The sequence below is a fragment of the Lagopus leucura genome, unplaced genomic scaffold (assembly GCF_019238085.1).
Source record: "Lagopus leucura isolate 7727_CA_CO unplaced genomic scaffold, USGS_WTPT01 Super-Scaffold_100039, whole genome shotgun sequence".
Lineage (NCBI taxonomy): Eukaryota > Metazoa > Chordata > Aves > Galliformes > Phasianidae > Lagopus > Lagopus leucura.
In genome coordinates this window covers 1,123,600-1,141,452 of record NW_024962288.1, presented here as the reverse complement: position 1 = coordinate 1,141,452, position 17,853 = coordinate 1,123,600, and the positions used below count along the sequence as shown (strand labels likewise).

The 17,853-nt window shown below is 45.1% G+C and overlaps 1 protein-coding gene across 1 annotated transcript in view; it reads right to left on the bottom strand.

Annotated features, from left to right (window-relative positions):
• The window catches only part of RIMS4 (regulating synaptic membrane exocytosis 4), a 45,946-nt gene that overhangs the window by 17,447 nt on the left and 10,646 nt on the right, over positions 1-17,853 (bottom strand). The window lies entirely within an intron of this gene.

Sequence of the window (17,853 nt, the reverse complement as noted above, 5' to 3'; positions counted from 1 at the left end):
GAAGGGGCAGTTAGCCATTGTGCTCAGAGCCCTTTGCTGTAACAGAGCGAAGGAGAAGCAGAGGAGGCCTTGCAGAAGATCAGCCTGGCAGCACTTTGCTCTCACGCTGTGCTCTGTTACTCAGCCTCGTCAACTGCTCCCAGCCACCTCTGGAACAAAGCCTGACATCCAGCAAGCCAGTGCCCAGCAGATACTCAAAGTATACATAACACCCTACCTACCTCAAGTATTTGTACCAATTAATTATGCATTGAGTCCAGGTGCACACAGGCACGCAAGGTGGCTCTATGCACAGATCTACTCAACTCATGAGGACAAGCAATAACACCCACAGGCAGACTGAGGTGTGCTGTGTGACCAAGCTCCAAACACCTCCTAAACCCCACAGCAACTACCTGTGAGGAGCAGCAGAGAGCCACCGCTCCATGTCAGCAGGAAAGGAGAAGGCCAAGCAGCAGCAGGGGTACTGAAGGCAGGAGCCATCCCAGATGGACAACAGGGGAATAGAGGGGCACAGCCAAAACACTCCCCAGTGTCAGCACTTGGGATGGCATCAGCAGGGAAACCCCAGAGAGCACCATTCCCACTGCACATTGCCTGGGTCAGAGCGCAGGGAATTAAGGAGCTTCTCTTCCCTCCTGGGTGCAGCCTTCAGAGGCTCAGCCCTCTGAAATTAAAAGCTGCTATTTTCATCCTTCTTCTCTAGCAGTCTGTTTCACAGAACAAACCACGTTATATAATGAACATGTAATGAATATCATTACTATTAATTGCTTTTGCTGGCACTAGAAAGCTCCAACCCTCATCCCACATACAGGACTCATCCTGCACCACATCAGCTCCAAGTCTTCCGAACAAAGCAGAATATCCAAGTCCATTCAAAAGTGTCCATCTGCTAACCAGGATTCACGCAACAAACCTCCAGCCCACCAACACAGTTTCTCTTATTTTACTTCTTGCTACCAGGCTGACGGCACTGAGGAGGGAATGCAACACTGCTAAGTCACAGTGCTCTCAGAAACCCACCAGCTTCCTGGCACCCCTTGCTAAAGAAATGATGAAGCTACTCAGACCGAAGAACTCAAGATCCCCAAATATTTAAAAGAATAAGTCATTCCCAGCTACTTTAGAGAGACACAAGGATATCTGTAAGAACTTCTCTAAAAGATGCAGAACACTTGCTTGTGCAGCAAGCTGCTTAACCTAATAGCATTTTTCTTTGGGTCTCAGTCTAACAGGCATTTTCATAAAAATAAGTAAGATATCAAAATACTTCTAATCCTACTTCTCCAATTTTACCTGCAATGAAATGCAAAGAGATTTTTTTTCTTTTTACATAAACTCAGCCATAAAGTCCCTTTTCTTCCAGTACCCCGAGGTTTCCAGCTGGGTGAGCACATTGGCCCCAGGGCTCTGTACCAGCTGCCATCCCCACATATGGTGCTGCACGGGTATGCATGTCCCTGTGGGCTGACAGAACAGAATATATATGTTTTCTGTTAACATTAACTACAGTTTGTATTGTTTGTCTGCCTACAGCAATGCATGAAGCGTATTGTATAAATCAGGAAGTCACACAAACGTAAAACAGATATTTTTTAAAGAGCTTTCAAACTCCAAACCTTCAGGCAAGAACATTAATACAGGCATCAGCAAAAGCAAAGCCTAAGCAGCCTCGCATACTTCCCCAGCTGCTGCAGAAATGCTCCCTTTGGTGCTTCTACAAGCCTGTACAGTTTGCTTTGGTCCCCCAGTGGGGTTTCCAGGTTCCCTTCAGAGAGCACCCCACAGCCTGACCTGATGCTCCCTGTCATTCCTCACACTGACCTCCACAAACAGCCTTTCTGTCACCCATGTCTGTCACTTCCCAGCCCACCCCTACACAGGTGCTCTCTGCACACATCTTTCTGCACCTGCTAGGTTAGCAGATGTGAGAGCTTTGCTAGGCAAGCAGATCCAAAACAACTGATATATATGTTGAAATTAAACAATGGAAAAATGTTCACTTGCCCAGCTATAGAACACTGCTTAAAAAAAAATCTGCTTAAAAAAGATCTCTAGATTATTTCTCCAAACTAATTAGGCACAATGCTTAGAAGACCATGCATCCACATCTGACACCAAGACAGTGGCCTGGGACAGAGCATGGCATGATGGCAAATCAAGGTATGCTTGCTGCCTTTCATCACCCATGCTGACTCAAAGCTGGGGCACTGCCATCAGCCACCCTGCTCAGCATAGGGCAGGGGAATAAGAGGAGGGAAAAAGGTAATTCTGAGCTGCTCTCACTTGCCCTTTGTGGCTCCCTACAGGTGGGCACTTATCAGTATTCCCAATCACGTTCACAGCTATGCCACATAGATATTTAAAAGAATAAAAAAATAAAAAAAGATAACGATAATGGAGAAACTCTGGAAAAGAAGCCAGGAATGAGTCAATGCAAAGCATGAGCTGCTATCACAGAGACAAGAGCCTTCCACCATCCATCAACTGCTGCAGCTAACTAACTACCTCCAGTCACTCTGCAGAAAGTTTCCCCAGCCTTGTTCTCCTTCAGTCTTCTTGGCAGCAACATCTCTCAAACAGAAGGGGCTGAACTTTTTGGCTGATGTGCCAAAAAACAAAGCTCCAAACCACCTCAGCCCAAACCAATACCGAAACAGGCAAAGGGTGTGCAATGAGCACCAGAAATAGGGCACAGGCTCCTAACCTGCTTAAATCCTTCAGTCAAACTCTGCCTATGGTCAGAACACAACAGCAATATGTTATTTTACTTCCCTCAGTCAGGAGGGCAGGATCAGAAATAACATACCGGGAAAAAGAGTCGTTGCAGGATTAAAACTGTCATGTGCACTGCTTGTCTGCAGGCTGAAAACATTTCAGAGGCAATGGTCACCTGCCCTGGCCAATGCAGAGAGGCAGAGCTGAGCCTCCTCTCTCAGCTGAAGCCCTGTGCTTTGCAGATCACACAGGTAGATGACAAAACCCCGGAGTGCTGCCTGGCAAAACCATTTGCCTTAATTGTTACAAGAGTGGTACTGTGATTTTCTGCAGCGCCTCTAGATTTATTCCCTGCACCTTTTCCAATTAAGCAGTGAACACTGAGCGTTCTGCAGCAGGGCAAGTGCACAGGGCAGCAAGCAGCATGAAGCAGATCCAGGTACAGAATGACCTTGGGAAGGAGAAATGCTCTGCCCGAATCACCAGGCTGACGGCACCCAGCATGGCGGGGATGCTAAGAGCCAGAAGGGACCAGCAGACCCTTTGCCAAGCTGGCTGTGCTGGCAGGTGCTTCCATTTCACTATTTCATGTTCTGCTCAGCCAAACAATTTATGTTTATCTAAAGAATATCTTCTATAAAGGCATCCACTCCAGACTGGAAGATAGAGAGACGCAGTATCTGCTGCTTGCCTGCACAGCTTATTTTACTGCTTGATATTTAAAGATGTGACTGAAGTTTGCCTGGCTCCAGCTCTCAGCCATCAGCTTTTTAATGCCCTTCCCCACCACAAGGGCTGCTTTGTGTTCTCACTAGAAAGGCTCTTCTGCAGCATAATCAAGTCATCTCTCAATCTTTTTTGACAAGTTAAACAGACCGAGCTCTTTATGTTTCTCATGCGCTGGCATTTTTTCCCTCCTGCCCTTGAATCATTTTAATGACCTTCCCAGCTTTTAAACACCCTTCAGAGAACAAGCGCACAGAACTGGAGCCTGCATTTGATCACACACACAAAAAAAAGAAAAGAGGTAAAATTCAGCTGGTGCTCTCATTTTGACTGCTGCTGTTTGCATCTCTCCAGACCACAGTAAGCTCTTGGCAGGGCAGCACTCCTCACCGGGATGCTGTGCACTCTGTGCCTGTCCTGCTGCTACAACCCTGGGGAACATAACATTAAGAAATACATAACAAACAAAAAAACGCATTCCTTTTAAAGGAGACAACTCAGTAAACTGTCTATAAGGCTCTATACAGCTCTCCTACTCTCAGTACTACTTACCTTGGTAACATGCACATCACCTGTGAATTTAGTAAGGTTTACATATATGTTTGCTCCATACCAAATGAAAGTGCTGAACAGCAGCAGACCTTTAACATGCCTCCAATCTTAGAGGATTTTCCTTGCCAAGTGCTTTCTGAGCACCAAAGAACATCTGTGGTCTATTTATCACTTTCATGTTTTTAGGGTCATGCTGTTCTAGCACATAACCCTTACATATGCATCACATTTACCCAGATACCTGCTTCTACTATAACAAGGGAAAAAAGACCCATTTTTCTTCAATCTTACTTGATTTACATTAATTATATTTCCATCATTGTGTTCTTTATTAATTACACCTTATTATCACGATTCTCCTAGTTCTGTCTGGGAGTAACATCAGACCACCAAAACATGAGTTTCTTCCATATGGATTAATGATGGATGGAAGGGTGACCACGGAGCATAGCATCCTTTGAAGCATCTTCTTCCTTAAATACATCATCGCTTGCCAACTGCACTGAGGCATCTCAAGGAAGATGGAGCTCCTGCAATACAGCTGACCACCACCTCAAACTGTGCCTTCACCCTGGAGGTGGGAAATACAGTGAAACAGTCCCTGTCCGTCTGTCCCCCAAGGAAACAGTGACTATCACTCATCCTCTCTTCCCTATCACCTAACACAACTCATTAAAGCCCTTTCTCTCTGCAGCAGACTGATCTCAGTGCTCAGAGAACATCAAATCTTGAAAATCTACGCAAGTTGTGCAGTAGCTCATTCCAAGGTCACGATTACATAATTAGTGCTATCACCCAGGATTGCAGCACAGTAGCTGGTTACTGAGCTGAAATTTGAGGGACAGTGTGCCCCTTCCACTATCCTTATGCCACCTCTCATCACCTCCCCACTGCTTCCTTCCTCCCCACTCAGGTGCTTGGTATCTTCCTTCTCTTTCTAGTTTGTTTTTCATTTTTTCCTCTGTTTGCTGAATGCTACCAACGCAAAAAGCATGATGTATGTGCTAACGGCCCTCCCACACTTTAGAATTAATTGCTATTGATTTAACCCTTAAATTAGGAATTGACTGGATTTCAACTCCATCAGCTTTGCTCCTAAATTAACCAGCTGCCTCCATGCACGGAACACACTGCTGCCAAAGCACATGACCCGCAGCACCAGTGAGGCCACCCAATACACCTTACACATCCATCAGGACAGCCTGGTTAGCTTTTTGCCTTCCCAAACTTGGAGTGTAAGGGGAAAAAAAAAAGGGAAGGAAAATCAGCTGGTTGCTGACTTGCAGGTTGCATTTGCTCCTATTGCAAAGCTCTGGACAAAATAATAGCCCATCCTTTCCCAGCAGGACCAGTCTGAGCCTGAGCAAAGAGGATGCATTTCTACTCATGTTCATACCCACACCAAGCAGCATGCATTGATCCGCATCCCTGCGTGCTGCAGGATATTGGCCTGAGAGCACTCAGCTCTCTGCCTTCACACCTGGGTCCCCCAGCAAATGAATTACCTGCTCTGCTCCAAAGTAAGGTCTGGGTTCAAAGCAACACTTACACAGCATTGAGAACTGACAGCCCCAGCAGGGGCACGGAGAAAAGCCCACGTGATAGAGGTGATGCACCCTTGGGAGCCAGCTGTGGACTGTGTGTACAAGAAGAGATGAGCAGCAGAGTTCTGCAGAAATGAGAGGAAAAATGAGACAGCAGTGTACCTGCTGCATCCATGGCTCAAACACAGCCCTGCCAGCTGTTCCATCTTCCACTGCTTCACTCTTACGGTCAAAAGCTAAGAGAAAGTTCTTTCTTCTTCATGGAGGTTTGCCCCAGAAATAATGTAAGTCAGTCTGGGGCTGAAAAAGGAAAGCCACCATGCACTTATCATCTGCTCAGATCAGGAAGAAGGGTCCCAAGTCCAGGTGCTGCCCTTTGGCACATCTCTGGGCATAAGGCAAAAGACTCAGGGATGGGGGATCTTCACACACCATGAGGTCCTGCTGAACCACTGACCACAATCAGCTGTGAGATTAATAAAAACTGCACTGTTCAGAACAAAAGCAAAAAATCCTCTCCCAGCCGAGCACAAACATCCAACATCTGTGCAGCCCAGCACGCACGGAGCAGAGTGGCTGCAGCTGTTGGGTGTGCATTGCAGGCCCTGAACATGGGTGTGTGTGCAGAGCTGTGTGCCAGGCTGCTCTCCTACTGCTGAGGAAGAAAGATGTAAGTGCTGGATTGTCGGCAGCTTAACAAGATGAACTCAATCTCATCATGCCTGGCAAGCTCTAACATCCTGCCAAGTATTCCCAACGTCGACATCCTAATGGAGTGTGAATTATGAGCACCTAAAGAGAGGCAGTTTGTACTGTGCTCCAGAACATGCCAGGCTATCATCACAGCCTGAGTAATCCACCAGAAATGATAGAAAATGGCTGGGGATAAACAGGGGCACTAATCAGGCTGCTAGCTTCATTCCCCTTGCCCTACTTTCAGCTGTTATCAGAGTTACACCCTTCTTTCCAAATGAAACAGAAAATCTTCCATGGGGCAGAAAAGATAGTTTAACACATTAATTCTTAATCTGTGCAGATTAAGTACATCCATGCGGCTGGGAAAGGACAATCACTCTTCCTTCTCCCACCCCACTATTTGCCCCTGTCTTTTCTCCCCCAACCCAACAGGCACTGACTGCACCCTGCCAAGATTACCACCAGTAAAACCAACTCTCCCCACAATTCATACTCCTTCCGCTTTCTCCTGATCAGCAAGACAACCAAAAATCAGGTAATTTTTATCAAGCAGGTAGTAGAAGGTAGCAGGCACCTGGCTACAGCCTTATGGCTCCATCCATTCCTCACCCCCTGAGTGTGGGATGCACACAGGAAAGCTTCCCCTGCCGACACTGTGCGGCTGAGCAAGGCACAGGAGGCCTGCAGGTCTTTATGAGGTCTTTATGTGCAGGCCTCCCCCCACAGCAAGATGCTATCCCCAGCTGCAGATCGAGTGGAGCATCACTAAACCACTGGTTTACATCTTGTCTTCCTGAGCTCCATCTGCAAATTTTAGAACTTTTTTTAGAACAAATTTTAGATTTTAGAACAGATTTTAGAACAAATTTTAGACTAGAAAAATGACTAGAAAATGACTAGAAAAAAAATGACTAGAAAAAAAAATACACTCATACTGCTCCATTTGAGTTTGAAAACTAACAAACAGTTTCCACGATGCTATTTTTAATGATTTGACCTTTTTGGAAAATTCATCTGCGTAAGAAAGAATTAAATGGCCAAAATTCTTATTTAGAGATTTCTAATGAAAGAATTCTGTAAAATTCAACAAATTGCACGTAGGCAGGAAAATGTGAGATTTTCTCCTTTGCTGACAGAAGAGACAAAGCTAAGAAACCAAAAGGGAAACATATCCATCCCATTTGCCAATGGCTTTTAAGGAGATTTTTGACTATGGTAAAGTCTTATGTTTTTCACCACTAAAAAAATGTTAAGAGTACCATAAGACTATGAAAACTGATCATTTCTTCCAGAGTATTTCATGGAACTGCTTGCAACAAGATCTGACTCCTCAGAATTCTTTCCATGGGTCTCTCTTTCGTTTGCAACTGGAGATCCAAACAGCTTTGTCTGATGGCTGGTTCTTCACTTTCGTAAGAAAATAGAACATGCTGCCTCCTCTTCCCCCAGCCTGCCATGCTTTGCAGGAGAGAGTCTGATTAAATGAAAAGTCTGTACGCATACAGAACATTCCCTGCTGTAACAATTCCTCAACAGCCTACCGATGAGACACCAGCAATTCCCTGCCTGCAGGCCCGGCCCTCCAGGGACAGAGAAGCACAGGGCTGCTGATGCTGCAGCTCCCAGACATGTCCCCAGCCCTTCCACACCTTCTCCTTCTTAAGCGTTCAAGCAAAGACTGATTAGTTAAAAAAATCCTTGCTATGGTATTTATAATGCAATAAACTACATGTACAATCATTGCACAGCAGTGAGGCCATCCATTCTTTCCACTTCTTGCATTTTTGTGGTCTGAGAGTCACCCAGAGTTTATTCACCCCTCTTTGACACTCACACAGCCCCTGGGGTCAGTATCCAAGTGCACTCTGAGACCAGGAAAGTTGAGCTGCTGGGCTTGGAGAACAGGTATGAGTGGCACAGCCACAGGTAACAATAAATAATACAAATTATTTAACCACTGCATGGCAATACTTATTCCCTATTAAATTGGTATACTGCATCTGACATTTTCCTCCAAGTGTTTTAAGGTGATGTTTTTTAAGTTCAAAACCTAGAACTTTGCAAGCTATGGGATTTGGGCATGGAAAAAAATAGGAAAGGCCAAGGGGTGAGTGGCTATAGTTTATCTGCCAGGGTCATGCCAGAGCTTTCCTGCTGTTATCTCACGAGGGCCAGAGGCACAGATCTGTGTCCCTGTCCTTGGAAGTCCTCCAGCAGCCCAACCAAGTTATAAAGGCCAGGTTGGGATTTCTCCTTAATTACAAGAGTGTTGAACCAGAGCACTGTCCCAATTCTGCCATCCATCTTAACTATTAATAACTCCTTATGAGGACATTGCTTAAGTCCAGGGTCTGAAATATGAATGAGCCTGAGCTGCAGAAAACCTCTCAATTTAGAAGAGGATCACAAAAATGAGGTGACTTCACACACACACACACACACACATAAAAAAAGCAGCTACAAAGCGTCACTATAAGAGAAGGATGGCATGAGATGAAAGAGCTGCCCTGCCCACGCTTCGCTACACCAGGGAGCTCTGCAAGACACTGCGCTGCCCTCCCCGAGTCCTCAGGGCACATAAAGTTTAGTTTTGGTATAGACTAAATTCAGAGGAAAGAGAACTGACAAGCCCAGATGCCTTAACAACATTTTTTCCTTCTCTTCTGTCCCACTGAAGCTCTTCTAAGAGCAAGCCACTTTATCAAACCTGGATGTGAACGAACAGTCAGCAATGGTCTTGACACAATGAGTCATACAATCTTTTGTTTGTTTGTTACAAACAATTAAGAGCATAGACATTTCTTTAGTGGGTGTGAAGCCACGGAACCTTAAAGTCATTCAGAAGCTGGAATCATGGCGCAGAATCGCATTTCGAATAGCATTTGTGTTCAGCTTGGGCTGTGATTACTTCATATTTTCCTTATGGAAATGAATGATCAAATTCACAGGAGTTGACTTTAATTATACACACTGTGTAACTTGTGTCCATTTGGAAGCAATTATTTGATCCACCGTGGAAGCAGAGAGAGGGAGAAGATGATCTGGTTTCCAGAAGGGACAAACAACCCCAGGCATTCAGCTTCTCATTTCAGTTGCATCAGCTGACACTGCCACGTGCATCAGACTTCAGCAAAGGTGCTTTCATGTAATATCTGCAGTGAATGCTGAGAAGTGAGAAGGCCAACACATTTTTCCTTTCTAATTCTACACACTGCTTTGGCTCCAGGAAGATCATCCTTGGCAGGTCCACAGCCATCAGTGCCTGCTGTGCCAGGCAGCTGCCACACACCCCACTAGGGATTACCTCAGCACAGCATGAGGTCCAGGCTTTGCCCACCATGGCCATGACTACCAGCTGCAGGCATCTCTGGGCAGCTGGGACAGAGGGGTCAGGCTTCCTAGACCTGGGAGCAGGATAGGACCAGCCATCACAGTGGAAACTCCTGCTGCAACATAAGCAACTCATGGTTACTTCAATCAAAGCAGACAAAGCCCCAGGTGACAGCACCAGGTCAGCAGCCCTGTCAATCATACTGCTTTGACAAGCATCTCCAAATGGTGACCAGTCAGCCATCTGTCACACAGAAACACTACTCAGTAGCAAGAACTGGGACACTGACATCTCATTAGCAGGCTCCTAACAAACATCATATGAATAAAAAAAACAATAAGTCAGGCAGAATCTTTCTCACCCTGAACTTAGAGAGATGCACACTGCCTTGCATCCCACTGAAACTCTCCCACAAACATGGCAGACACATAGCTGCCTCCCACATCTGTCTTCTGCACACAAAATAAAAATCCCTGCTGATTTGAATTACCCAATGACACATAACACAGCAGCAGGTTCACCAGAGGCCCACGATTTGTGCCAAGTCTGTTTTGTAAAAGGAGCAGAGATGAACAAAGTGCTGCAGAGGATCTTGCTGATTCCTCTCTCTCAACCTCGGGAGCAGAAATGAGAACGGCCGATGGAGAAATACAAAAGAGGTAAGGCTGATAAAGCCAGTGACAGTTTTGCAGACAACACTCACAGGAAGATCAAGCACATGTTACAGAGCAATATGCGTCTCTATTTAGAGGGAAGGAAGGTTGTAACATGGGAACTTATTAAGGCATGCAAGCAACACCTTCTCAGAAGAGAACACTGCATATTAACCTTGCTTACGAAGCACCTGTGTCTGCACAACTTGCTTCACAGATCTGCATTTAACTTTTCCATTTATATTCTCACACTTAAAGACTGGGCTGATGTAAAAGGCCTTGGGATTTCTTGTCACAGGCACTGGCTGGGCCAGAGGAGGACATAGGAGCACCTCACACTTCAGAGACCCCAGGTCCCAACATGTTTACAGTCCCCAGTCATGATTAAACAGCACAAAGCAAACCCAGGAGCAAAATGTGTCCTCCCTCATCCTCTTGCAGAGCCACGCATTCAGGGCTCCATTTCTTTGCTGACAAAAAGGAGCATCACAGCAGCCTTCTCTCCACCAAGCAGCGCGTAGAAATGTGCCACTTTTCTTCCTCCAGTGCCTTTTGTCGCTAGGGAAGAAGGCTGAACTCAGAACTTACCACTCAGCAAAGATGGAAATAGATATCCATTACTTTTATTAAAGAATTGAAGTATCTTTGGAGCCTTTAAGCTTGTCCAGAGATAGCTAGCAAGTAAGGGATTCTAATTCATTAAGTTAAAAAAAGCCTTGCTGAAGTTCACCTTTAAAGATAAATTATACAATTTGAAGAGTTTGGGGAAAAACGCAGCTCATAAATTTAAAATCTGTATTGTAGATTCTGTTAATAATCTCTTTTGAAAAGCATTAGAAATGAAGATTACAAATTTAATAATGTAACACAGGGGAGGAATTATCCTCCTCCCCACATAAAAAGGCAATTTGTTCTTGCCTATAATTTGACTTTCTGTTAGTGCCATTAAAACCAGCATAACGTGCTAAAATTAGGGTCTGCCCCACCATGGCTCTGTGGCAACCCACAGCCAAGAACTTCTCACCCCAACAATTCAGAAGGCTAACAAGGCGAGATGGGCCTCCTTCCATTCAGCCACACCACCGAGCTGTCAGGTCACGGCGCTCAGGCTGCTACAGACTCAACATGACTTACGCTGCTTCCACGCTGCCCTTCCCTGCAGCTCACACAATGGCTCCGTGCATGTGGCCTCCCTGCTCCATCCACGCTCAATACAACACGACTTCCCCATCCCACGGAGCACCCAACTTCTCCCTCAGATGCTTCTGTCCAATTCCACACGTTCCTGCATGCAGCTGCCAATGCCCACACGGAACTCACTCAGAACCCTATGTTCAAGGAGTTCCTCCAACAGGAAATTGCATACAAACAGCTCTGCTGACAAATGTTAAAACTGCACCGTTGGGTCCCCACTGCCCCATATCCCACAGCTCCACTTCTAAGTTACCAATGGGTTACAACATTTCAGTAACAAAAGAAACCACTTTGCCACTTCTCAGTATCAGTACCAATCCATCTTACTTACCAGTCACACAATCTGAGCTCGGAGGAATGCATTTGTAACACCTGCTGGTGGCTCTTGCCATCACATTCATGAATTGTCCCAACTCTTCAAAGCAAAGCAGCCAGCATCTGTTTGAGTCCCGAGGAGCAGCAATGCTGCTCAGCATGCCCAGGAGGCGCCCTGTTAGCAGCAGGCTGGCATGCTGAATCAGCCTGGGCCCTCTGAGTGCTAATGGATGGCTGTGACAAGACATGCCTTCGCTCTGTGACAGGCCACTTCTTAGGCTGCTGGATGACTCATTGCATGCAGTCATTAATAACTGCTTAAAAACTCCCCATTTACCTAAATGCTCAAAGAAGTTCAGTGGTTGGAATAATAGCAGAAAATGAACGCCAAGGAGATTTGTGATAAGCAAAGAACCCATTTGCAAGTCTGATACATGCACAGAAAACACTTTGCAATCTCCACCACCCCTGGATTTGCCTTGCAGCCGAAGCAATCACTGGGTCACAACATGTGTGGATGTTTGGTGCATGCCTTGTCCTTGGCCTACTTACAGAGCAGCACTGTATTTTGCTCTTGCTCTGCTACCCACTGCAACCAGAGTCAGCTATAAGACCATATTTGATTTGGAAGTCTGCTAACTGTAGTCCCATGGATCCATAAATGATTGTCACATCTTTCTGATACCCTGCAAGCCACATTCCTTCTCCAAGCGTCCTTCTGTTGTATCCCTTCTCCTTAGAAATTTTCTTTTACCAAACACAACTACCCTTTGAACATTACACAATATTGGTCTTTCATTTTCTACTGTAGATATGTGGCTTTCTCCCTTGCATTTTACTGTTGTCTAAAACAACTTTCCACTCCAGAAGCTCCCCCACTTTGCACAGCTGCCTAATGAACCTGAAGTGTGACATTTTGTTCTTCACAGGGAGGCATAAGGGAAGCTGTAAGCCACTGCTGTGAGATGAACTAGAAAACACCAAAGGCAGCAAGCCCTTCCCACCAGCCAGCTCCAACACCCTCAATATCACCCACCATACACTGCAAGTACACTGCTTGTACTAGGCTATCAATAACTCCATAACCAAATCTAAATGTCAGCTTTATGAAGCACAGACAAGCTTCTGTGAGCGAGAGAGTTCCCCAAACTCCAGAGTCATCCTATCCTCACTGTTGATACTCAGTTTCCTACTCCTACCTGGCTACTTGGATGCATCGGTCATAAAACTGATCCACGATCCAAGAGGATGTAAATCCTAGAAAGACTTTCCAGAGCACTGCAAAACCTCCTCTGATGTCACCCAAACAGAAGGCTGCCAATCAGCACCAGCACTGGTCAACATTTTGCTCAGAACTTCAGGCAAACAAATCCATTTGCTGAAGTGCAGGAAGCAAAGATTAAAAAAAAAAGCAGGGAGGAATGAAGACCAAAGAAGTTTGAAGGGTTTATTTTTACCAGTAATCAATACCTTCTGGCAGCCTTCCTCCTGCTCTAACAATGCCAGTGAGTACAGTAACCCATGGCAGTTTTGGTGCACTGCTCTACAAACACTATTTAAGAAGCAAAATTTATTTCAGGAGAGAAAAAGAAAAAAGAACAATTAGAACTTTGACAGCAAGACTGTGACAGAGGATAAGTGTTGGGAAGACATTCTAAGTGACAGAGGCACAGTTCAGGAGCTCTGGTTTCTCTATCTCCCAGCCATGCTGTCCCTCCAGGAGCAGCCCCATGGAAATGGTGTGCAGTTCACACAAGATGTGCTCACACCTGCAGTCTGTGCTCAGCATACCCCGAGCATTCACTCTGCACTGACACAGCTGTCCAAGCCAATCCATTACTAAATCAGAATGACAATAAAGCAGTTGGAAGGAGATAAATTATTGAACTCACAGCAATTTAATGCTCAAAGGCAAAACCAAACTGCAAAAGCTGGGAGCTGCTGACCACAGACTCTGGTGCTCCTTGGGACGGCTCTACTGATGTGCTTAGGCTGACAGTCCAGTGAAAACTGGAAAGAGAAAATGCTGCACCTCATCTCTTCCTTAAAACATGTCCAGTAATGACATCGGTTTTATCCCTCTGTACTCACTTTGGATACTCTCATATAACTGTTTCCCATCTTCACTCCACTGAAGCAAAGAGGCGGACGATGGGTAGATGACAGCAACCTATTTACTGCATCTGAACTCAATGTGTACACCCAGCCCTGCACAAGAGCCTGCTGAGATTTCTCCCAAGTGTAGTCCTTGGGATCTATTCTTTCATGGCTGGCTATTCCCATCAACTCCCATTGCAACGCAGCACAGGCATATGCCTCCAGGAGAGAACTGAACGCTTTAAATCCTTCCTGCCACAAGCAAAAGCATCCTGCATGGATGGCTGTCTTACAATGGAAAGGTTTTCTTATGGAAAGCATTATAAATAAACCATCCTTAGATAATTCCCCCCCCACATTTGTGTGTAACAAACAGAACTATATTCAAAGATCCCAATTATAAAGCAGGTGTGTGATAAACATTTCTCAGGCAGTCACCCATCCCAAAGGGACAGAACACATTCCATACTGATAAATGCTATATAGATAGACCTTTGAAGATTTACAGATTCCTCATATACACTCTGATGACACAACTGACAAGACAAAGTCACTGCAGGCATCATTTTGAGCACTAATTACTTACAGTGGCTGCAGACCATTTTTACCTCACAGCCCAGCCTCTGACACACCACAGATGAAAAGTTAAGGAATATTAACAGTGATTTTTTTCCTAATAGCCAAGGCTGTGTGCTCAGCTCCCTCAGCTGCACCCGAAGTTTCTCTAACTTCAGTGCTTCCAATGAAAAAATTAGGTCAGCTGCAAATCTTTGGTCAAGCATCTCAGCATGACAGGATGGCATTTTGAGTTTCCATTGGCTTGCGCTGATTTGATACCAATCTTGACCTTTAAAGCACAAAACAATACAACAGTCATTCTCAGATCTTCTATTCTGTGTCTTAAAGGACGCAGCAGAGACAGGAGAAAGGCAGGCACTATAGAAAAGAGAACGTCCACATTCTACTCCATGTCCTCAGCCGCGTATTTGCTAAACGCAAGACAGAGTTCAGCTCCTCCTTGAAAATCAGAATTAAGAAACAATGACAAGAAACCAGCAACAAATTCCAGCCCCAGATCAGGCAGCGTATCACAGACTTTGTCACATCTGCCATAAGACAGTCACAGCTACCCCCGATTCCCCAGAGTTACCCCCCAGTACTTCCTATTGCACCACTATGGAAGATGCATCTTTCCAGGCTGTTTCTGCATACACAACGCAGTTTTTCAGCACTAAGAAAACAGTTCCAGTACAGAGGTACTTCCCTTAAGCCCCTAAAGCCATCAGTTAACAAATGTGATTCCAGGCAGTTTGGAAGCCCCCATGTCTAAGACATGAACTGGGTCTAACCCCAGAGCCAGCACGGCGACACAGATCCACTTGTGGAGTCTCCTGAACACAATATTGCCTATTACTTCGGGGCAGCCATTACAGAGTCACAATATTTAGTCAACCTTTTTACTTCTACAGTCATTAATCATGCACCATTTAACTACTGGTTTGTCATTTACTCTCCTAATCCTTTTCAAATCTTTCTGCTTATTTTCACATCTTTTTTTAATCCCATTCTACGTGTCTTGCTAATTACACTCCTTCACTGTCATAGGCTGCTACAACACAGACACACTGAGCCAGAGGTGGTTTCATCACTTGCTGGCTTACACATCCAATGAAGAGCTGCTGCTGCAATATTTTAAATAAAGCAGTGTGATCACAAAGTATACTTGATTGACTGGACAGCTACATCACACCTTACAGAAGGGAGGGTGAATAACTGGTTAGTGCTTTACTTGAAGACAGTGTTTCTAACCTTGCAAAGAACAGTAAGAAAGGGGAAAATTGGCTATGATTTCTGTACTCTTAAAATAAATGATTTTGCTGGTTTGCTTTCAAAGGGCCGTTATCTGCAGTTCCTGTTGGTCTCGGGGGACTCCCAGCCTCTAGAAGAGGGAACACAAGGCCAGCCTGAAAGTTGGAGGTCAGCAAAAGATGAGATGTATCCAAGTGATAGATGCCAAAACCGAGTGATGGATGAACGAGACGGAAGCAGACATCACCTGAAAATTTAAATCCAATTGAATTACTCATGGCAAAAAGGAATAGAAGAGGCAGTGTGACATATATAATAAAGAAGGGGCTAAGGGAAACAGATGACTGCTGGGAGGAGCAGCAGAGTGGCTTCCAGAGGCACCCAGAGCATTACACAGACCAAGGTGTGCAGGTCCACGAATTTACTCCCTGCTCCCTCCTAGGAGAGGAGGCTACAGGTCCGCTCTCAGCACCAGCCCTATGAATACGTGCCCTCCTGACCCCCAGTTTTCATTTCATTTCACCTCTATAGCGAATCTTGATGTTTCATGCCAGTGATGCAAAGCTTAACACAGTGCATACAGAGTGCAGAGAGGCTACAAGACAAACTGCCTCACTCTTCTCGGGACAGTTAGCAAGTGCTGGTGAGGAACTAGCTGCTAATTTAGCACCTACAAAAGATGGCAGAAGTACTCAACATCTCCACCTCCCAACCAGCACCTGGGAGGTGAGCTCACAACATCCAGAACCGGCACAGCTCAAAGGGAGCCGAACCCAGAGCTCTGCTCAGCCCAGAGCCCATTACACACAATTTGTCAGAACCGTGCTTTCTAATTGAATCCAGTGTTCAACAACAAACCAGGAAAGACCAGAAGCCTCCCAGAACAACACTGTGTCCTATTTGGGCAGTTGCTGGACAGCTTCCACTTGTGGCCACAGCATCTTTCTTGAGAACAGCCAAGCATGCTTATGTGTAACCCCATTAGATTAGCTCCTAATTAATTGAGGACCGTAGATCAGACCTCAAGCATTTCCTTCCACCAGTAAGACCTACTGAAAGTGATAAAGAGGAATTATTATGCATAACACCTGCAAGAACTTGCTGTAAACACATTTGGCAGCACAGGGGGGTTCCTTTATGGCACAAACCATTTTTATCCATACCTAATATTTTCAGGTTTTCAAACGGTTGTCAGTGTGTTTGTAGAGACTGTTAATGAAGCTCACTGCTAAATGCAGTTACAATTCTGTAGCTATTAATACAACGTGACATCAGTTAATGTCAGCTTCCCAGTGAATCACAGTTGCAAACTTGTAGGTGTTCGATAGCTGGTTGTCAAGTTGAAATAGAACACTGTTAAATATAATCCAAGTCTGTCCTAGTTCTTCAGCTCTTTTCCCCTTCTCTCACTGCCGCCTTAGTGGACTGAATACCTGCATGTCTGCAGAGATAAGCGCAGGAAAATTAAGGGAGTAAATAGGTTGACTATTAGACCACTTAGATCAGCAAGTTTTAAAGTGTTTGCTTCTGACTGCAATTTCCTCTCAAATCTGACGACTGTAAGAGCTTAAGCTCAATGAACCTTTTACAACGTCTGAACCTTGCAAGGTTTACTCATATCAAGATGTTACACTTTTCTTCTTTTCCTTCCTTACAAACCGAAATAAAAGACTGAGAATGTTTCTGAACACCAGCGTTTAACAGGAGAGCCAGCAAAATCCAGCCTTCAAACCATTTAGTGAATGTCAGTGACACAAGCAGAACATTTCTGCATTGATGAACCCATACTCAGCAAAACAACCTTAAGGAAACAGACAGAAGCCTTGGTAGTTATTAACAAACACTTTGATCAATTGAACATTTTCAGTCCACCATGGGGTCCAATCACCCTTCCAAGATTCACCTTTTTCCTCAAAAATGCACTTAGCACCCTCCACAGCTGATCTCTGCAAAGCCAGTCTTTAGGCTCTAGGGAAAGGTGTTGAGGGAAATAAACGGTTTTATAAACGCCAGGAGATTAAGCAGGATGATGGCCTGAAATAAGACTTCCTGACTTTCACAGGAAGCCTGTCCTAGAAGCTCGCTGTCTCTCTGCAGCAGATGGCTGCAATGAACAGACTGTGAAAACAGAGTCAAATTCACCAACTAAAATGAGCTGTGGATAATTTGCTTGGTATTATTCCTAGAGCAGAGAGCCAAATTTTGCCTTAACCAA